Here is a 22,900-nt window from a genome sequence, read left to right on the forward strand (position 1 = left end):
AACTCATCGCATAATTGAAATTTAATTGATTTCTTTTAGTTGGTTGGTTGGTTGTTTGGGGGAAGAGATCAAACAGCGAGGTTATCGGTCTCATAGGATTAGGGTAGGAAGTCGGCCGTGCCCATTCAATGGAACCATCCCGGCATTTGTCTGGAGCGATTTAGGGAAATCACGGCAAACCTAAATCAGGATGGCCGGACGCGGGATTGAACCGTCATCCTTCCGAATGCGAGTCCAGTGTGCTAACCACTGCGCCACCGCGCTCGGCGGTTTCTTTTAGTACTCATGTGAATAACTTCACGCTTTTCCTTTTTCAGTGTCAACTGACACTTTCCGCACCATACAGATATCTTATCTAAATCATTTTGCAAGTCGTTTGTTATGTCTGTGTAAGCAGAAGAAACTAACAATCAAAGTCAGAAAACAATTAATTGGACTATTCAATTAACCAAAACAAATTCTCCAAGTCTAATACCAACAGAAAACAGTGATCCGTCTTCGAACCACAACTACATACAAGAATAAGATAGAAAACATTTGAAATAATTTCCTACTAGTTTCCGCCAGAGACATCTCCGATATACCATGCCTAATCCGGAGATCAGCGAGAAGATCCAAGTTGGGCTGCCGGGGCAGCAGCTATCCAAGTCTGATGGCGGTCGATGAACTGTCGATGTGCGGCTGACCGCCAGCCTTCTGTTTTCTTTTTTTTTTTTCCTTTATTGTGATTTCATTCCCTGCACCATAGGGGAAGGGGAGGGCTGTCAGCGGCACAATACGCCGCTCTTCAGCTGAGTGACATGACAACTTTAAATAACAATAAAATGTTACATACATAAGGCGAGAAAGGGGAACTTAAAACAGAATAATGGGAGAATAAATGGAGGTAAAATATAGACTAACACAGAAACGTTCATGGAAGACAGTTAAAGGTCACCAGAAAGTTAAAAAAAACACAGTTGGCGAGTCTTCAAAACTCAGGGAATTCACTGGATGGACATGCGCACGTTAAAAGTCGGCCACAGTAGTAAAAACATTCCAGAACAACACACTTAAAACCCACTTGGAGCACAAACGATGAAGAATAAAACTGCCAGGCGGGACCTGCCGAGGGAAAGGCAGAGAGGATGGAAAAGGAGAGGAGAGCATGGGGCAGCAGGGGATGTGGCAGGATGAAAAGAGGAGGGACATCAGTGGGTTCATGAAGAGGCAGGAGGCACGTGGGGCAGGAGAGGAAGAGGGAAGATAGGGCAGGAGGCAGCGCAGAGACACTGAAAGGAGGCACAAGAGATGGAGGGGGAGTAGGAGGGTGAAGCCTCTCAGGAGGAGGGAGGGGGAGGAGACGGAGCCCTGAGGAGGAGGCAGGAACATGGGTTTAGAGTTGGTAGGAAGGGTAGATGTCATGGCGAAGCTCATCATCCGGGAGGGGTAGATGGTAGAAGTAGTGTCGGCAAAGGAGATGGAGGGTGTGGAGTTGGGGAGAGGGTGGGACACAACGATAAAGGAGCGGCAACTGGTTGGGGTTCGAGCCGCCGGCCTTAATAGCGCTTCGGCGGGTGAGTACCTCGGAACTATTTTCCATCACATGGTTTGACTTGTGAAAATAGTTCCGGGATCTGCAGTGACCTCTTATGTGGGCCGGTAGTGGCCCCTGGTGGCCGCTGGTGTCTTTGCTGTGGTGTTGTTGTTGCAGTTGTTGCTGTGGCCGTTCATCAATATTGCCTGTCGGTTGTGTAGTGCTTCGGTGCGCCTGCGAGGCGGATAACCCGCGGTTTCAGGCTGTCAGTTTGGTTGCTGATATGTTAGGCATCGTGATGTCTGGTGGAGAAGGCCACAGCAGTTTTGATCATCTGATGACTTTAAAAGACGGTAAATCGGCAAACAATCTAAGAAGGCTACTCAGAGTGTCTCCTATGTCGTTAATATAGATCAGGAACAATATAGGGCCTATAACATTTCCTTGGGGAACGCCGGATATTACTTCTGTTTTACTCGATGACTTTCCGTCTATTACTACGAACTGTGATCTGACTGACCGAAAATCACGAATCCAGTCGCACAACTGAGGCTATACTCAGTACGCACGCAGTTTGGTTAGAAGACGTTTGTGAGGAATGGTGTCGAAAGCCTTCTGGAAATCGAAAAATATGGAATCAATCTGACTTGCCCTGTCGATAGCACTTATTAAATCATGAGTATAAATAGCTAGTTGTGTTTCACAAGAACGATATTTTCTGAATCCTTGCTGATATGTGTCAATAAATCGTTTTCTTCGAGGTACTTCATAATGTCCGAATACAGTATATGTTCCAAAACCCTACTGCAAATCGACTTTAGCGATATAGACCTGTAATTCAGAGGATTACTCCTACTTCCCTCTTTGGGTTCTTTGGGTATGGGTGTGGCTTGAGCAATTCTCCAGTCGTTAGGCACGGATCTATCTGTGAAGGAGTGGTTTTATATAATTTCTAAATATGGAGCTATTTTATCAGCATGCTCTGAGAGGAACCTGACTGGTATACACCTGGACCGGAGGCCTTGCCTTTATTAAGTGATTTAAGCTGCTTCGTTACTCCGAGGATATCTACTTCTATGTTTCTCATCATGGCAGGTGTTCTTGGTTGGAATTCAGGACTATTTAATTCGTCTTCTTTGGTGGAGGAGTTTTGGAAAACCGTGTTGCAAGGACGTCAATGTCGTGTGGGAAGGTTGGTGTGACTGTCCACAAACAGAGTCAGGTGCCGGCCGAGAGATACTGCAAGCGACTGAGCAGCTACATTTAGGACAAAGAGACGCTGGGGGCGGCATAGTATTGTAGTTCAAATATATTCGTTGAGCAGTTCTTCCACAAGTTGGCTCTGGCTACCAACTCAAGTGGGAGAAATCCAAAGAAGCCACATCTGAATGTGGCCTCTCGTAAGCTAAGGCATACATCGCCCCCCCCCCTCCCCGCATTACCCCTTTCCATTTCGCGGAAACTCAGCTACACTGTGTGCAGAAACATGCAGACGTGTCCTGGGCACAGTGCTCTTAGTCGCAGTCTGTTGACGAGCTTGGAAAACGGTCAAAACGATGACCCTTTCCTCGCACCAAGACTTCTGAAGCACCTTTTCCGCACATAATTGCTTAATTAACGTGAACGAAGATAAATGTGCTAACAAGTCCCACGTAATGGGACGAATGTACACTCATGCTCAGAAATTAAGGATAATTGCAGAATGTGGTGCCACACAACGTGGCACTACACAAAACTGGCGATAATAGCATAGGCACAGAGGGAACACACACGACACAGATCTGTAAGTCTACAGTATTGCTGATAATTGGAGGACACCGTCCCCAAACACATGTGCGCCACTGTTTACTGCACATGTGCCCCGACATCAATATGGGACATGATCACCATGCACACGTACACAGGCCGCAAAACGGGTTGCTATACTCTGGATCAGATGGTCGAGCAGCTGCTGCGATGTTGCCTCCCATCCTTACACCAGTGCCTGTCGGAGATCCTGAAGTGTCGTAGGGTCTTGAAGACGTGCAGCAGTACTTTGACTGAGAGCATCGTAGACGTGCTCGATGGGGTATATGTCTGGGGAACAGGCAGGCCACTCCATTCGCCCGATATCTTCTCTGTCAAGGTACTCCTCCACGATGACCGCTCGATGGGGCCGTGCGTTATCATTCATCAGGAGGAAGATGGGACTCACTGCACCCCTGAACAGGCGGACATACTAATGCAAAATGACGTCACGATACACCTGACCTGTTACAGTTCCTCTGTCAAAGACATGCACGACTAACGTACGCCAATCAGAATCCCACTCCCACACTATCAAACCACGATCTCCATACAGGTCCCTTTCAAGGACATTAAGGGATTGCTATCTGCTTCCTGGTTCACGTCAAATGAAAACCCGTTGAGAATCACTGTTCAGACTATACCTGAACTCTTCTGTGAACATAACCTGGGACCACTCTTCCAATGACCATGTACTGTGTTCTTGACACCAGGCTTTACGGGCTCTCCTGTGACCAGGGGTCAGTGGAATGCACCTTGCTGGTCTCCGGGCGAATAAATCATGTCTGTTCAGTCGTCTGTATACTGTGTGTCTGGAGACAATTGTTCAGGTGGCTGCGGTAAGATCCCGAGGAAGGCTACCTGCAGTACTCCGTGGCCGTCTGCGAATACTGATGGTGAGATATCGGTCTTCTTGTGGTGTTGTACACTGTGTACGTCCTGTACTGTAGCGCCTGGACATGCTTTCCATCTGCTGCAATCGTTGCTGTGATCTTGACATCACACTTTGTGGCACAAGGAGGGACCGTGCTACGACCTGCTGTCTTTGACGAGCCTCCAGTCACCCTAGCATTCTACCGCTCATAACGTCATCAATATCTGTTCTTTGAGCCACTTTCAACCCCCAGTGATCATTAGCAAGTCTGAAAACGTCTGCACACTCACTCGCTGCACCGTACTCTGACATGCACCAACACACCTCTGCCTATGTGGACTGCTGCCAGCACCACCGTGTGACGATCGCAGGTCTAATCCATTGCATGGTCATACACCGAGGTGATTTAAACCCGCAAACCGCCCACCAGAGAGTGGTTTCACATGTATCAGCATTACCCTAATCTATGAGCATGAGTGTAGAAGCAAGGGCAGTTTAGTGAAATGTGCAACTGTAACGAATGTTTACAGTAATTATGTTTAATTACCACATTCACGTTTAGTATTGGTAGGAGATGTCATTTTTACCAAATTCATTCACATGAAGAAATTCGTAGTACACCACGTCTTCATTTTTCTAAGTGAAAACTTAGACCGGAGGTAATCATCCCTATTCTGGAACACCTTCAAGTGCATAACCGTCGTTAATGTAAAATGGGAACTTCCACCTTTGTACGAAAGAAACATTGCTGCAGATAGTCAAACGAATGCATAATCTTTTCGAGTAGTTCTAACAGCGACACACAAAATACCCAGTGATCCTCTCTTCGACAAGATACACAAAACTGAAATCACAAGCAACATTAGCAAAATTCTAACAGCACCAGAGGTTTCAGATAAACCTCACAAGATAAAAAAGAACTTGCAATAGGAAAAGGGGAAAACTGCTCGTGGTACCGACGAAAGCTGCAGATATCACCTGCATTAAGCACCAAGAACGGAAATAACTAATACCTTACACTCCGTGTTCAACGAAGCCTTTAAACTTAAACAAGTGCAAATCCAACAGGAAACAGGTAAGGTAATGATGTTACCAAAGCATGCCAACTATTAGATAATCTTATCTCATACACACCAATCATTTTAATACACTCCTGGAAATGGAAAAAAGAACACATTGACACCGGTGAGTCAGACCCACCATACTTGCTCCGGACACTGCGAGAGGGCTGTACAAGCAATGATCACACGCACGGCACAGTGGACACACCAGGAACAGCGGTGTTGGCCGTCGTATGGCGCTAGCTGCGCAGCATTTGTGCACCGCCGCGGTCATTGTCACCCAGTTTGCCGTGGCATACGGAGCTCCATCGCAGTCTTTAGCACTGGTAGCATGCCGCGACAGCGTGGACGTGAACCGTATGTGCAGTTGACAGACTTTGAGCGAGGGCGTATAGTGGGCATGCGGGAGGCCGGATGGACGTACCGCAGAATTGCTCAACATGTGGGGCGTGAGGTCTCCACAGTACATCGATGTTGTCACCAGTGGTCGGCGGAAGGTGCACGTGCCCGTCGACCTGGGACCGGACCGCAGCGACGCACGGATGCACGCCAAGACCGTAGGATCCTACGCAGTGCCGTAGGGGACCACACCGCCACTTCCCAGCAAATTAGGGACACTGTTGCTCCTGGGGTATCGGCGAGGACCATTCGCAACATCGTGCAGCCCGCCTCCAGTGGTGTCGCGACAGGCGTGACTGGAGGGACGAATGGAGACTTGTCGTCTTCAGCGATGAGAGTAGCTTCTGCCTTGGTGCCAATGATGGTCGTATGCGTGTTTGGCGCCGTGCAGGTGAGGGCCACAATCAGGACTGCATACGACCGAGGCACACAGGGCCAACACCCGGCATCATGGTGTGGGGAGCGATCTCCTACACTGGCCGTACACCTATGGTGATCGTCGAGGGGACACTGAATAGTGTACTGTACATCCAAATCGTCATCGAACCCATCCTTCTACCATTCCTAGAACGGCAAGGGAACTTGCTGTTCCAACAGGACAATGCACGTCCGCATGTATCCCGTGCCACCCAACGTACTCTAGAAGGTGTAAGTCAACTACCCTGGCCAGCAAGATCTCCGGATCTGTCCCCCATTGAGCATGTTTGGGACTGGATGAAGCGTCGTCTCACGCGGTCTGCACGTCCAGCACGAACGCTGGTCCAACTGAGGCGCCAGGTGGAAATGGCATGGCAAGCCGTTCCACAGGACTACATCCAGCATCTCTACGATCGTCTCCATGGGAGAATAGCAGCCAGCATTGCTGCGAAAGGTGGATATACACTGTACTAGTGCCGACATTGTGCATGCTCTGTTGCCTGTGTCTATGTGCCTGTGGTTCTGTCAGTGTGATCATGTGATGTATCTGACCCCAGGAATGTGTCAATAAAGTTTCCCCTTCCTGCGACAATGAATTCACGGTGTTCTTATTTCAATTTCCAGGAGTGTACATTTAATAGGGAAATGTTTCGAGACAATATTAAATGCCCGCCTCCTACCTTTCGTTGAAGATCAAAAGACAATTTTTGTCACACAGATCCGATTTACAACTCAGGAGTCTACCTCCGATACTATACGAAGTATCCGTCGCAAAATCACAAAATCAATGAACAGCCCAGACCGCGCATAGCCTGTTCCCTCTCAGAGGTGCCACGTCGCCATCTGGAGTCCGGCCTTATTGCGACCCCACATTCTCGTGAGCATCGCCGCCAGAAATCACATACAATCGCTACATTCCTGGCAAGTCTTTCTGCATTATCGCTGAAGGAACATGCTTCTCGTAGCTCTACGCTACAGCCTCATTCAAACTCAGTGAGGTGCTCATAATGGCGTCTTTGTCACTTTAAAGGCATTCTAGACCAAACATCAACTCATCACGTCCCATGTAAAAGATAACTAACGCTCACGACCGTTACAGCCTGTATTGAGAGCAAACCCAATCCGCGTCCTCACGGTGGCGCCACTATGGCTGCTCTCGTGCTACTGGTGAGAAATCTGAAGACATCTTCCATATGTAGAAACACGCCTACCAACTCCCGTCTGTGTCACACATCTCCTGTGTTGTGTTGAGCTTTTTTCCCACCATTGTGTACAGATAATGCGTGTAACAGTATGGTATCCCGCAATATTATCATACAGTTACCTGTTTCTGCATTTCCGCTGAAACGGTACAACTACTCAACTCTGTTCTAGACTACAGGCTCACGACCGTTACCGTTCGTGACAAACATTCTGTGATTTCCATCCGAAGCTGGAGTAGAACAGGGTATCACATCATCTCCATAACTGTGTAGTATATGCACTGCCAGTATACCTCACTCAACTCATTGGAACGATAGCTTATCATTATAAGCATTTGGCATTGTTTATTGCTGCGACGAAAAGACAGTGTAAGTCTTACAACAAATGAACAGGCTGGACATCACCAAACTAAAGAAATGGCTGAGCCTTTAAAGTCGAATAGCATCTTGAGACATAAAAACTTTCTAACAAATAAAAGACAAATAACACCAAAAACGTAAGATGATTCAGTCGGATTGACTATAGCTACTACATAGTTGTGGAAAACTGAAAAAGCAAGACTTCGAGTAGGAGTCAAAAAACTGGTTATAGGAAGCTCAAACTACGCTTCAAACCGAAGGTTAGGACATACAAAGAAAACCTTCCTTAGAAATATTTTCGAACACGAAGCTTCTTTTTGGATGACTAAAGAAACCCAAACAAACAAGGTACTAAACACAGTAAGATAAATCCCAAGAACAGGTACAGGATGAAGCATGTATATGGGAAACAACGCCACATACAGTACAAAGAATTTTAAACCTTTAAAATACTGACCTATCCAAATTTCCAGAGTAATCGGACTGAACAAAATAAATAGCAATACACCGATGTCAGAACTATTTAAAAACAAAACCGTTATTTTCAATCTTCGAAGATTTCAGTAGAGTTACCTACCACATACAATAGCACGATACACAAAGAAGACAGGAGAAGAATACGACGCAACAGATCTCCAAAAAGGGAAGGTTTTGGAATTGGTTCCCTCATCTTAAGGTGAAACCCCAGATTAGAACTAACCCCTTCGATCTATATATATATATATATATATATATATATATATATATATATATATATATATATATATATATATAAACATAAAAAAGAAAAAAAAGACATATACATCAAATTTCTGCTTGCTTCCCATATACAATACAATAATTGGAGCCAAAACAAAATATCTAGGGCTATGGCTTTAATACATATACTGGGTGATCAAAAGGTCAGTATAAATTGGAAAACTGAATAAACCACGAAATAATGTAGATAGAGAGGTAAAAATTTACACACATTCATGGAACGACATGCGGTTTTATTAGAACAAAAGAAAAACCAAAGTTCGCAAAATGTCCGACAGTTGGCGCTGGACAGCAAAACATCAATGACTGCGCATGACAATCGTGTATAAAAGGAGCTGTAATAAGAGAGAGAATTCCTTTTCCTCGAATGGATACGGATCCTCTACACCTCCCGCAAGCTTGATCCTCCCCACCCGCTTGTCTCTCCCATCCTCTCCCACCACAACCTGCTGCTGCGCCTGTACTCCTGTATCCCACCTGCTCTCCATCTTCACACTCTCCACACCCTCTCCCAAGGTGGCTTCCGCCAACTCCCCCTCCCGGATGATGCCCTCCTCCCCTCCATCTACCCCTCCTACCAACTTTGAGCCTTGCCTTCCCTCTCCTCTCCTTATCCTGTGGGCACCCTCTCTCCCTTCTCTCCCTCCCTCCTTCCCTCCCCTCCCCCTCTCCCTGGGCTTCCGCACACCACCCCTCCCTCTCCCATCCTCTCCCCATTGGCACCAACCCCTTCCCCATTCCCTCCTACCCTCGCCCCTTCCCTCTGTCAGGTCCCCGGCCTTACTCGTGTGACAAGTACATCACCAACCGCCGGAGATTGTCACCGCAGTGCTTGTGTGTTTTGTCGTCCCGCTAGTGCATCCGTGCCTCTTGTTCCGTGCTCCATCGTTCACGTCTGCTACTTTGTATCTCTCCGTTATGTGCTGTGTGAATCACTTTTAACTTGACTGCTCCACAGTGAACGGCTTCTGTTATTTTACTCTGTTTTGTCTACTGTTTTTTAACCTCCACGTCTCTGTGTGTCTATTACTGCTTGTACTATGTTCATGTCTGTGCCTGAAGAGCGGCTTAGTTACGCCGCTGCTGGCCTACCTATGTATAGGTTTAAAATAACAATAAAGAAAAAAAAGAGAGAGAATCAGATGCGCCAGCAGTCGCAGCATGTTGACGTTACCTGGAAAGGCGCTTTTAGAGAAGCTGTTTTATCACAATGGGTAATGTGCTAGTTCAGCGTTACGATCCTATCGCCACAGGAAGGGGATTCGAACGGGTAAAGTTCCGCTGTCAAATGCAGCTGTGGCGGGAATGATTTCGAAGTTCGAAGCCACGGGCAGTTTCTACGATAGACCCCGTAGTGGCCGACCGAGCACATGGCGTAATGCTGTTGAGACGTTCAGGAAGAAATGGAGACTGTAGCGGTTTCGTCTGTGCACGTGGACGTTAGCGGTCCTGTAGTCGCACGTCCCACCGGCATTTCATACACTACTGTTTGGTTGGCTCTGAGGCTATCCGTACAAAATCCATCGGCATCATGAACTGTTACCTGGCGATTTAGTGAAGCGGAGGGCATTGGCGGTGTAGGCGTTTCCAAAGATGGTGGAAGATGACGATTGGTTGAGTAACGTGTTGTGGACCGACGAAGCTCATTTCACGCTCTGAGGGCCTGTCAGCGCCCACAACTGCAGAATTTGGGCTACCGAAAATCCTAGAACTGTCGTGGAAACTCCATTGCACGACGAGAAAGTCACGGTATGAATTGGATTTACCACATTTATAGTTTTCGGGCCTTTTTTCTTCGAGGAAATGGGTGATTCTGCTATTGTGACGGGTGAGAGGTACACCGATATGTTACAGAATCGCATCATTCCCAGCCTGGCTGATAAACACCTGCTGGAGCGTACAATGTTTATGCAGGATGGCGCTCCACTCCATATTGCTACACGCGTGAAAAATGTTTTGCGCACCTCGTTTGGTGATGATCGTGTGCTCAGCCACCACTTTCTTCATGCTTGGCCTCCCAGGTCACCAGAGCTCAGGCAGTGCTATTATTGGCATTGGGGTTATCTGAAGTCACAAGTGTATCGTGATCGACCGACATCTCTAGGGATGCTGAAAGACAACATTCGACGCCAATGCCTAACCATAACTCCGGACATGCTTTACAGTGCTGTTCACAACATTATTCCTGGACTACAGCTATTGTTGAGGAATGATGGTGGACATATTGAGTATTTCCTGTAAAGAACATCTTTGCTTTGTTTTACTTTGTTATGCTAATTATTGCTATTCTGACCAGATGAAGCGCCATCTGTGGAAAAATTTTGGGACATTTGTATTTTTTTGGTTCTAATAAAACTCCATGTCATTCCAATCATGTGTCTCAATTTGTACCTCTCTATCTACACTTTTACGTGAATTATTCAGTTTTAAAATTTATGCTGACTTTTCGATCACCCGGTATAAGCGCTCATTCTGATTAATGGTTTCAGCAGACTAAACATGTTAAGGGCATCAGCCTCCAATTCACTTCCAAGAATGGAATAAGTCTGCGCCGAGAATAGTTATATGTGCACGCGGGGGGACTGTTTTCTAAATGATTGTGCAAGGTGTATTTGAAGCGGGTCGTGGGTACCAGTCAGATATTTACCAGGTGGGATGTGGGAAACCGCCTAAAAGCCACATCCAGCCTGGCTGGCACACCGGCCCTCTTCGTCAATCCGCTGAGCGGATTCGAACCGGAGTGGCTGAGTTTCCTGTCCACGGACAGTGATCGATAGTTATTTATAATGTACCAAGGAGGATGTACGTGGAAATCGAGGTAACGAAGTGATATAGGACAGTGGTGGTTTACCAAGCCGGAAAACAGGCTCATATTGTGTAAATTGGAGGTGTCTGGGAGAGAAAGGAATGGTAATGAATAATGATATCAGCTGCATGGCGGCTTTATGCAGAATCAGTGGCGACAGAAAATGTGTGCCGGACCGGGACTCGAACACGATATCGTGCTTACTAAACAGTGGCGTTTAACACTGCGCCACCTGGGCAGAGTGTTTATTGCAGGTGCGTGGACTATGGACTATCTCGGAACGCCACCCAGCCGACCCACATTCCCACCTGGCGCCGCATGTCCTCAGACCCAGTCCGTGTCCTCCATGACCGCTAGTTTTAGATTTCTGCTGGAGGTCGAACGTAAATGTGCATCTGCACTGAAGGTTGTGAGCTCATTGCCCATCGATTATATGAGTGCGCGGTGTCTGTTCTTCCTAAAAAACAGATACCATGCGTTCATATAGGGGAATGTGGATCAGCCGGGGAACGCGCCGGGATAGTCTGCGCGTTAACGATAAACGATTTGTCCCGGTGTCGCACTAATTAACGCGCCGGCTGCTGTGGCGGAGCGATTCTAGGCGCTTCAGTACGGAACCGCACGCCTGCTACGGTCACAGGTTCGAAGCCTGCCTCGGGCATGGATGTGTGTGATGTCCGTGGGTTAGTTAAGTTTAAGTAGTTCTAAGTCTAGGAGACTGATGACCTCAGATGTTAAGTCCCATAGTGCTTAGAGCAATTTGAACCATTTTTTTTACTAATTAACGTAACTTCCTGGTAAACAGGAGATCCCGTATGCGAGTCCCAGGACACCACACGTCTCCACTCGTCGCCACAGATTCCCAATAAAGCCTTAATGCAGCTGATACCACGAGTTCCTTCCTTTTCCCTTCTTTTCTCCCCCTTGCACCTTCAATTTACGCAGTATCATAGATGTGGATTTCGCAATGTGTCTGGTCTTTCGGAGATACCAGGAAGAACGGACGTCACGCATTCATATAACCTCATTTTGGCGTGCAAGCTACGGCGCATGTGCTCCATGTGAGTCGTGACTGCCCGCCTCTCGTGTTCGTGCGGTAGCGTTCTCGCTTACAACGCCCAGGTTCCCGGGTTTGATTCCTAGCGGGATCAGGGATTTTCTCTACCTCGTGATGGCTGGGTTTTGTTGTGTAATGTCCTTACGTTAGTTAGGTTCAAGTACTTCTAAGTTCTAGCGGACTGATGACTATAGATGTTAGGTGCCATAGTGCTCAGAGCCATTTTTATGAGTTGTGGCTAAAATGGTCTTTGAATAATGAAAACCCTTTGTTCCTGACTTACAAAACGTAAAATTGACACTTGTGAAAATTTTAACCTGAAATATTACGAGTTTTAAAAGCATGAAATTAACAATTAAATCGTTTTGTTTCCCTTGCTTTAGTATTACGGAACTACTTCTCTTTTAAGGGTTAACGTAATTAGTTTTGTCATAAAATTTACAGAATTCCCTTTTGTTTCATTATCCTCACGGGAAAGTTTAAATTAGTCATATTAACGAAATAGGAGACGTAGATGGCAAAGTAGGAGACTTTGTGGATACTACGAATATCACGCACCGGCCAATTTAAAGTTATTTTCGACTTGATACACCCTAAGTGTCCTGTATAAACTGACAAACTTTCCGTAGTGGCAGTATAGACCACAAAAAAGTACAGTAAACTTTCATCAACAACTTTGAACACATATTTATTTTCGCTACTGTGTAACACACACTTCTGCTGAACTAATGCTCAGAGCTCTTAACGTATACGTTGCAGACCCCACGTTTACCGGACATTGTGTTCTTGTTTTGAAGTATACTTTCTCCTCCAAAAATAGGGAGAGCAAAGAGCTTGTACTAGAACAAATGTGTTTCGTAGTACTGAAGATGAACAAGTGTTCATAGATGTTAAGATTTTTACACTGAAGTGTCAAAGAAACTGGTATAGGCATGCGCATTCAAATACAGAGATATGTAAACAGGCAGAATACGGCTATGTGGTTGGCAACGCATATATAAGTCAACTAGTGTCTGGCGCAGTTGTTAGATCGGTTACAGCTACTACAATGGCAGGGTCTCAAGATTTAAGTGAGTTTGGACGTGTTGTTATAGTCTGCGCACGAGCGATGGGACACGGATTCTCCGAGGTAGCGATGAAGTGCGGATTTTCCCGTACGGCCATTTCACGACTGTGCTGTGAATATTGAGAAGCTGGTACAACATAAAATCTCCGACATCGCTGCGGCTGAAAAAGATCCTGCAAGAACAGCACCAACGTCGACTGAAGAGAGTCGTTCAGCGTGACACATATGCAACCCTTCCGCAAATTGAAGCAGATTTTAATGCTGGACCATCAACAAGTGTCAGCGTGCGAATCATTCAACGAAACATCATTGATATGGGCTTTCGGAGCCCAAGGGACACTCGTGTACCCTTGATGACTGCACAAGCTTTACGCTTCGCCTGGGCCCGTCAACATCGACGTTGGACTGTTGATTAATGGAAACATGTTGCCTGGTCGGAGGAGTCTCGTTTCGAATTGTTTCGATAGGATGGACGAATACGGGTTTGGAGACAACCTCATGAATCCATGGAACTTGCCTGAAATCAGGGGACTGCTCAAACTGGTGGAGGCTCTGTAGTGGTGTGGAGAGTGCGTTGTTGGAGTGATATGGGACCTCTGATAAGTCTAGATACGACCCTGACACGTGACACGTACGGAAGCATCCTGTCTGATCACCTGCATCCATTCATGTCCATTGTGTATTCTGACGGACATGGGCAATTCGAGCATGTCAATGCGACGTCCTACACGCCCAGAATTCCTACAGGGTGGCTCCAGGAACACTCTCCTGCGTTTAAAGACTTCTGCTGGCCACCAAATTCCCCAGATATGAACATTATTTAGCATATCTGCAACGTGCTGTTCAGAAGAGATCTCTAGCCCCTGGTACCCCTACGGAATTATGGAGAGCCCTGCAGGATTCATGTCGTCAGTTTCTCCCAGCACTACTTCATACTTCAGTCCAGTCCATCGCATGTCATGTTACGGCACATCTGTTTGCCCGCGGGGGTTCTGCTCGATATTAGTCAGGTGTACCAGCTTCTTTGGCTCTTCAGTGTATTTTAAACCATATGGTCGCTGGCCATATTTTATTGTTTCGGTGCAGAGTGCCACCTCTTAAAGCAAGTGTGACAGGGTGAGTCGGGCGAAGTGACGGTATTAGTGATTATGAACAAAAAAAAGTCTTAGGAATATACGCCTTGCTATTAACAGTTTCCAACGAAACTAATGAGAAATGTGGGGAGCAGAACAACTGCATGCGATAGTAAATGAAACATTGCGATCTAATGTGTTTAGTTGTGGGCATTTACTGATAAGAGATATACGAATAGTCCATCATCATATCCTAAGCATTTTGCATCTCTTGTAGAGAGCTGCTGTGTTGCTATTCTGCGCTCATTCGTACGGTTCTTAATGCGAGCACACGCATGTAAAATACGAGCGAAAAGTTCCTGCTTTGTGTCCACTCTGCGCTTGTAGACTTCGCTCTTAAGCCAAGCCCACAAACAGTAATCTGGCTGAGTAAGATCGGGTGACGTCGGTAGCCAAGAAATGACTCCAAGGCTATCGATCCAAAGCCCATGATACGTTTCAGTGAGGTACTGTGTAACTAGCCGTACGGAATACGCAGCCTCTCCGTCGTGGTTAAATTAAATACTACGTTACGTAGCCAAAGGAATTGCCTCCAAGTATTCTGATAACAAATTTTGAAGGAAATCGAGATACCTTACTCCGTTAAGAGGGTTATCTAAGTCAACTGGACCGAAGAGTCGGCCATCAGTAATAGTGCACCACACGTGCATTAAGAAACGTCGTTGAAAATTTATTTTCACAGCTGCGTGCCGATTTTCATCTGCCGACACTTGAAATTGGCGCGTGTTATTGATGCCGTTGCGGATAAATGTTGATTTGTCAGTGAACAGAATACGTGGAATACAGCATTCATTCATTCATTAACTGGGGTCATATGGGTCTAAGTCAAAACTACGGAACACGAAGACAGAGAGGAATTAAAAACTGACTATACATCAACCCCAATAGACGTAAGTGAAGACAGCTAAAAACAGGGACGAGGAGAAAGGGCTGCAACAGACCTTGTTCATGTATTGTCAGCATCATAGTATATGAATGGTGAATAGCCCTTCAGGTCTTCTGGAGCTGGTAGTTGTGCTGCGTTCTACCATTTAAAGAATGTTCTAAACTTCACTAAGCTCTTTTTGGACGGGATGATCAGACACAACATGTGCGGTGGCAAGTATACCACGCTCGCGCAATCTGTGAAACCCGCTGCTTAATATCTGCTAACTGGAACTCGGCCATTAGAAAGTGGTTTTACGTATGCTGCAAAGTCTTCGAAGAAGACACTACACAAAACTTTCATGGATTCTAGATGCTGAGGGCTCCAGTTACGCATACATCGATGTGTGTAGTTGTCTACACATGGAGTGCATAGGGGCCCGAAGATGACATTAATGAGATGCCTAAACTGGTCGTCTAACTAGCTCTGAAAACGTGCGGCTGTTTGGAGTCGTTCTTTGGTAAATATAATAAAGTTCTCCCACTTATTGTATATCACAGAAAGTAGAGCTTTCTTGTAACATTCGTTTTTCCCGATCAAAAATTAGCAATATTTGGCACACGAAGCCGGCCGGTGTGGCCGAGCGGTTCTAGTCGCTTCAGTCTGGAACCGTGCGACCGCTACGGTCGCAGGTTCGAATCCTGCCTCGGGCATGTATGTGCGTCATGTCCTTGTGTTAGTTAGGTTTAAGTAGTTCTAAGTTATAGGGGACTGATCACCTCAAATGTTATGTCCCATAGTACTCAGAGCCATTTGAAGCATTTGACTCACGAAGTGAAAGAAACATTAATTTATTTCGTTTGGTGGTGTAGTCCGCTAGAAAGAACCGGGACATTGTAATGAGGCGGATTTGAAAAAGCCCTCTCTAATCCTTTGAGTGGAGAATTGGGAAATATAAAAAATTTTATCGTCAGTATCTCAAGAGAGATAATCGATGGTTTTCCAAGTCTGTGGTGTCATTGTACGGGGCTGTACGTTAATAATAAAAGTTTTGAAACGACTAATAAACACATTGACTACGAGTAGCACAGTAACTGTACTGACAGAAGCTGATTGAAAATTATAAAAATTACCATGGAATTAGATAAGAAAAAAACATTACGTACGAAGAGTGAGTCTCTTCACAACCAACTGTACCTTGGTACCTTGGTTTGTGGGACTAAAGGGACCAGAGTACTAGGTCCATCGATCCCTTTTTCCATGAACTTGAAACCCCCACAAGGAATATAAACAAACACTGGAGATGACAAGAGAGGAGACAGGACAAGAAAGACACAGACAGAGACTAGACAAAAGGAATTAAAATCACACCGAGTGTGACAGTGGTTGGTCGACCATAGAAACAAAAAAAAGGGAAAGCCAACCACAAAGAAAATCACAAAAAACCGCAGCCTAAAATCGTAGGCTGAAGTCCTGACTCAACACAAAAAAAGGACAAACACTTAGATCAAGCGGTGAAAACCGCCTGCACGAATAAAACTCGAAACTAAATCTGCCATGGCTATGTCATATCTTCAAATGTGTGTGAAATCTTATGGGACTTAATTACTAAGGTCATCAGTCCTTAAGCTTACACATTACTTAACCTAAATTATCCTAAGGAGGGAGGATGAATCGGTTGAAAATAAATAAATCGCTAGGTCCTGATGAGATTCCAATTCCGTTTTACAGAGAATACTCTACTGCATTGGCTCGTTACTTAGCATGCATTTATCGCGAATCTCTTGGCCAACGTAAAGTCCCGAGCGACTGGAAGAAAGTGCAGGTGACGCCTGTATATAAGAAGGGTAGAAGGACGGATCCTCAAAATTAGAGACCAACATCCTTAACATCGCTTTGTTGCAGGATTCTCTAACATATTCTCAGTTGGAATATAATGAATTTCATTGAGACAGTGAAGTCTCCGACTATGCATCAGCACGGCTTTAGAAAGCATCGCTCCAACTAAACGCAAATCACCCTTTTTCCACATGATATCTTGCGAACCATGGATGAAGGGTATCAGACGGATGCTATATTCCTTGACGTCCGGAAAGCGTTTGACTCGGTGCCCCACTGCAGACTCCTAACTAACGTAGAGCATATGGGATTGGTTCGAAAATATGTGAGTGGCTTGAAGACTTCTTAATTAATTGAACCCAGTAAGTTGTCCTCGAAGGTGAGTGTTCATCGGCGGTGAGGGTATCATCTGGAGTGTCCGAGGGAAGTGTGGTAGGTCCGCTGTTGTTTTCTATCTACATAAATGATCTTTTCGATAGAGTAGGTAGCAATGTGCGGTTCTTTGCTGATGATGCTTTAGTGTACGGGAAGGTGGTGTCGTTGAGTGACTGTAGGAGCATACAAGATGACTTGGACAGAATTTGTGATTGGCGTAAAGAATGGCAGCTAACTTTAATATAGATAAATGTAAATTAGTGCAGATGAACAGGAAAAAGAATCCTGCAATGTTTGAATACTCCATTAGTAGTGTAGCTCCTGACATAGTCACGTCGATTAAATATTTGGGCGTAACATTGCAGAGCGATGTGAAGTGGCAGTTGTGGGGAAGGCGGATAGTCGTCTTCGGTTCGTTGGTAGAATTGTAGAAAGATGTGGTTCATCTGTAAAGAATACCGCTTATAAATCAGTAATAGGACCTATTCTTGAGCTCTGCTCGAGCATTCGGGATCCTTATTAGGTCGTATTGAGGGAGGACATAGAAGCAATTCAGAGGCGGGCTGCTAGATTAGTTACTGGTAGGTCTGATCATCACGCGAGTGTTGCAGAAATGCTTCAGGAACTCGGGTGGGAGTCTCTGGAGGAAAGAAGGCGTTCTTTTCGTGAATCGCTACTGAGGAAATTTAGAGAACCAGCATTTGAGGCTGACTGCAGTACAGTTTTACTGCCGCCAACTTATATTTCGCGGAAAGACCACAAAGATAAGATAAGTGAGATTAGCGCTCGTACGGAGGCATATAGGCAGTCATTTTTCCCTCGTTCTATTAGGGAGTAGAATAGGGAGAGGAGATGCTAGTTGTGGTACAAGGTACCCTCCGCCACGCACCGTGCGGTGGATTGCGGAGTGCCGGGACCAGGCGCACAGTGCATGACTGGCGCGCCCTAGACCGCTCGGCTAATCCCGCGCGACATCGCTACGTCATGTGATATCAGGCAGCGCAAACGTGTGCCTGAGTGGAGTTAAAGGGGAGCAGTCCAACAAGATGTGGACCACACTCAAAGCTGACACGCAGCGACATAAAGGTGGGTCCTCGCAGCGCAATAAATAGCAGGTGTGGTCAGTGCGCAGACTGCGTGTGGAGAACGTGAGGATGCCATCACCGGCATCAGCGGCATCCCTCTGCCTCGCGTAGTGGGCCAGTAAACACCGAACACCCAACACCGAACACTGGACTCTGGACCCTGGACACTCACCTGGAAGAGCGCGAGGCGGCGCCGCCGCTCCTCCGAGTCCTCTCGGCTGGGCCTGCCCTTTTCCCTGTCCCTGACGTGCGGCGGCCTCTGCGTCGACTCCTGCTGCGGCTGCGGCTTCTTCCGCTCGTCCTTCGCTGCCTCCATCTCACAGCTGGCCGACTCACCTTCTTGGTGCACGATCAGCTGCGACACGACAGTCACGTTGGCGCACAGGTGCTACAACTGACGTAACAAAAGTCGTGGGATGGCAATATGCAAGTGTACAGATGGAGGTAGTGTCACGTACACAAGGTATGAAAGGGCAGTGCGTCAGTGGAGGTGTCCTTTGCGCTCAGGCGATTCGTGTGAAAACGTTTCCTACGTCATTATGGCCTCACGGTAGGAATTAACAGACATCGAAAGGGGGAATAGCAGTTGGAATTAGACGCTGGGGAGGCTCCATTTAGCCGACAGGGGTGGCCGAGCGGTTCTAGGCGCTACAGTCTGGAACGCTACGGTCGTAGGTTCGAATCCTGCCTCGGGCATGGATGTGTGTGATGTCCTTTTGTTAGTTAGGTTTAAGTAGTTCTAGGGGACTGATGACCTCAAAAGTTAAGTCCCATAGTGCTCAGAGCCATTTGAACCATTTGAAAGCTCCATTTCGGAAATAGTTACTGTAAAGAGTGTGGCGAGGATATCAAATTTCAGTCATTACCTCTCACGACGGACAACGCAGTGGTTCAAAATGGTTCAAATGGCTCTGAGCACTATGGGACTTAACATCTATGGTCATCAGTCCCCTAGAACTGAGAACTACTTAAACCTAACTAACCTAAGGACATCACACAACACCCAGTCATGACAGCGCAGTGGCCAACGGCCTTTACTATCTTTTGGTTCAAAAATTCGATTTTTTTAAAACTGTATTTTTTGATCCATAAAAGGGTTTAGAATCCACCCAGATACGGTTTTTCCGAATACGGAAAGGAAATATTTGTTATTCGCCGTTGAACAAAAAAAAATGCACCTGCCTGAGGTCGGTCTTTTTCACGCCCCCGTTTTTTTCCTTGACGCGTTTTTTTACCGGTGCTTGGGAGGAAATACCCAAAATCCTAATAAAAGTTTGAACGCATGTGTTTGGAAGATAGCCCCCAAGCATTTGAATTCTGGTGCGAAGACTGTGGAGATGCCGACTTCCCTGGCAGTGAGCAGCTTCAACGAAGGGTATTCAACAATTCTGAAGACCATGACAACGATGGACGTCACTCTGGGACTCTATTCGACGCAGTTCGCCAAGCATTCAGACGGCCGCCGGATTCAAGAGGCCAAAACTGCTTGTCACCAGCCGTACGAGCGGCTCTGGAGCAGCGCAGGATGGCCCAGATCGAGCAGAACGCCCTCTGTGAGGAAGAGAAAGGACTAGTTTATGTACCCCGAAAAGCATATTGAACGTACGATGCATAATATTCCATTTATATGTTGTCAAAGCTTCTAACGCGTTTTTCTCGAAACGACGTATTTTTGACGTCCGGAGTGACCGGGCGTTTCAAGGCGCTACAGTCTGGAACCGCGCAACCCCTACGGTCACAGGTTCGACTTCTGCCTCGGGCATGGATGTGTGTGATGTTCTTAGGTTAGTTAGGTTCAAATAGTTTTAAGTTCTGGGGAACTGATGACCTCCGAAGTTAAGTCCCATAGTGCTCAGAGCCATTTGACGTATTTTTAATCGAGCGGTATGATTCTTTGTATCAGACGAAGCTAACCAAATTGTCTAGGAGCTGTACCACTTTTTGTCTGGTCCATCAACTATAAATATTTTTACTTGGCCGACGAATTCGGAAAATCGATGAAAAAACCCTATTTTTGGCAAATTGCCGCCATTTTCTTTCCTATCGTCCAAATAACAAGCGAGGTACAACTGCTGAAGAATCTTATATACTTCACTAACGTCAACTCAGTTTTGATTTCAGACGAGCCGGCTAACCTGTGACATACCACGCATGAAGGTCTACATCGAAATTTTGTTTCGGTCCCACTGCACTTCTGATTTTGCTCTTTGACATTTCCAGTCGAAAAAATTCCAGTTCGTAAAATTTACACTGATATCTACAACACATCCTTTGAAAAAAATTCTCAAAGGACATGCTTTTTTCGGGGCAAAGATAGTAAATCTCCCCTTAACAACTGAGAACAGCAGCGCTTGCATAACCAAGTGTCAGTGCTAACGGACAAGCAACAACGCGTGAAATAACATCAGAAATAATTGTGAGACAGACGAAGAACGTATATGTCGGTACTGTGCGGCGAAGTCTGGTGTCAGAGGACTATGGCAGCAGACGACCGACGCGAGCGCCTAGCTAACAGCACGACATTGCCAGCAGCGCCTCTTCTGGGCTTGTGACTGGAAAAGCGGGGCTTGGTCAGATGAGTCCCGATTCCATTTGGTAAGAGTTGATATTAGAGTTCGAGAGCGGCGCAGAACCCACGAAACCATGGATCCCAGTTGTCAACAAAGCATTTGGTGACCTGCGCGCCGGATGGGGATGAAATGATGATGAAGACCAAACAATACCCTGTCTCTGAGCGGGGAAAATTCCCGACCTGGCCGGGAATCGAACCCGGGCCCCTTTGGACGGCAGTCCGTCACGCTGACCAGTAAGCTATCGGGGAGGACTGGGCCATCTGATAGAAATGATTATGTTCAGATATTTGGAGGGAAGCCATTCGTAAACTTCATGTTCCCAAACAACGATGGAACGTTCACGGATGAGAATGCGCAATGTCACTGGGCTACAACTGTTCGCGACTGGTTGGAACATCCTGGAGAATTCGAGCGAATTATTTGATCACCCATTTAGCATTTATGGGACATGATCTATAGGTTCGGGAACAGAATCCTGCACCGGCATCCAAATCGGCCGTGTGGATAGCTATAGAGCCAACATGGCTGAATATTTCTGCAGGGTACTTCCACACAATTCCGAAGACGGCAAGAGCTGACAGGTGCGAGAATTATCGCACAATCAGCTTAACAGCTCATGCATCGAAGCTGCTTACAAGAATAATATACAGAAGAATGGAAAAGAAAATTGAGAATGCGCTAGGTGACGATCAGTTTGGCTTTAGGAAAAGTAAAGGCACGAGAGAGGCAATTGTGACGTTACGGCTAATAACGGAAGCAAGGCTAAAGAAAAATCAAGACACGTTCATAGGATTTGTCGGCCTGGAAAAAGCGTTCGACAATATAAAATGGTGCAAGCCGTTCGAGGTTCTGAAAAAAGTAGGGGTAAGCTATAGGGAGAGACGGGTCATATACAATATGTACAACAACCCAGAGGGAATAATAAGAGTGGGCGAACAAGAATGAAGTGCTCGTATTAAGAAGGGAGTAAGACAAGGCTGCAGCCTTTCCCCCTACTCTTCAATCTGTACATCGAGGAAGCAATGATGGAAATAAAAGAAAGGTTCAGGAGTGGAATTAAAATACAAGGTGAAAGGATATCAATGATACAATTCGCTGATGACATTGCTATCGTGAGTGAAAGTGAAGAAGAATTAAATGATCTGCTGAACGGAATGAACAGTCTAATGAGTACACAGTATGGTAAATCGGAGAAAGACGAAGGTAATGAGAAGTTGTAGAAATGAGAACAGCGAGAAACTTAACATCAGGATTGATGGTCACGAAGTCAATGAAGTTGAGGATTTCTGCTACCTAGGCAGTAAATAACCAATGCCGGACGGAGCAAGGAGGACATCAAAAGCAGACTCGGTATGGCAAAAAAGGCATTTCTGGCCAAGAGAAGTCTACTAATATCAAATACCGGCCTTAATTTGAGGAAGAAATTTCTGAGGATGTACGTCTGGAGTACAGCATTGTATGGTAGTGAAACATGGACTGTGGGAAAACCGGAACAGAAGAGAATCGAAGCATTTGAGATGTGGTGCTATAGACGAATGTTGAAAATTATTTGGACTGATTAGGTAAGAAATGAGGAGGTTCTACGCAGAATCGGAGAGGAAAGGAATATGTGGAAAACACTGGTAAGGAGAAGGGACAGGATGATACGACATCTGCTAAGACATGGGGGAATGACTTCCATGATACTACAGGGAGCTGTAGAGAGCAAAAACTTTAGACGAAGACAGA

General features: G+C 46.1%; 1 pseudogene; it reads right to left on the reverse strand.

The window, feature by feature from the left end:
• The window catches only part of LOC126335647 (phosphate carrier protein, mitochondrial-like), a 72,932-nt pseudogene extending 54,017 nt beyond the window's left edge, over positions 1 to 18,915 (reverse strand).
• Positions 18,916 to 22,900: the final 3,985 nt, after the last annotated feature.

Source organism: Schistocerca gregaria, chromosome 2, assembly GCF_023897955.1.
Source record: "Schistocerca gregaria isolate iqSchGreg1 chromosome 2, iqSchGreg1.2, whole genome shotgun sequence".
In the NCBI taxonomy this organism is placed as follows: Eukaryota; Metazoa; Arthropoda; class Insecta; order Orthoptera; family Acrididae; genus Schistocerca; species Schistocerca gregaria.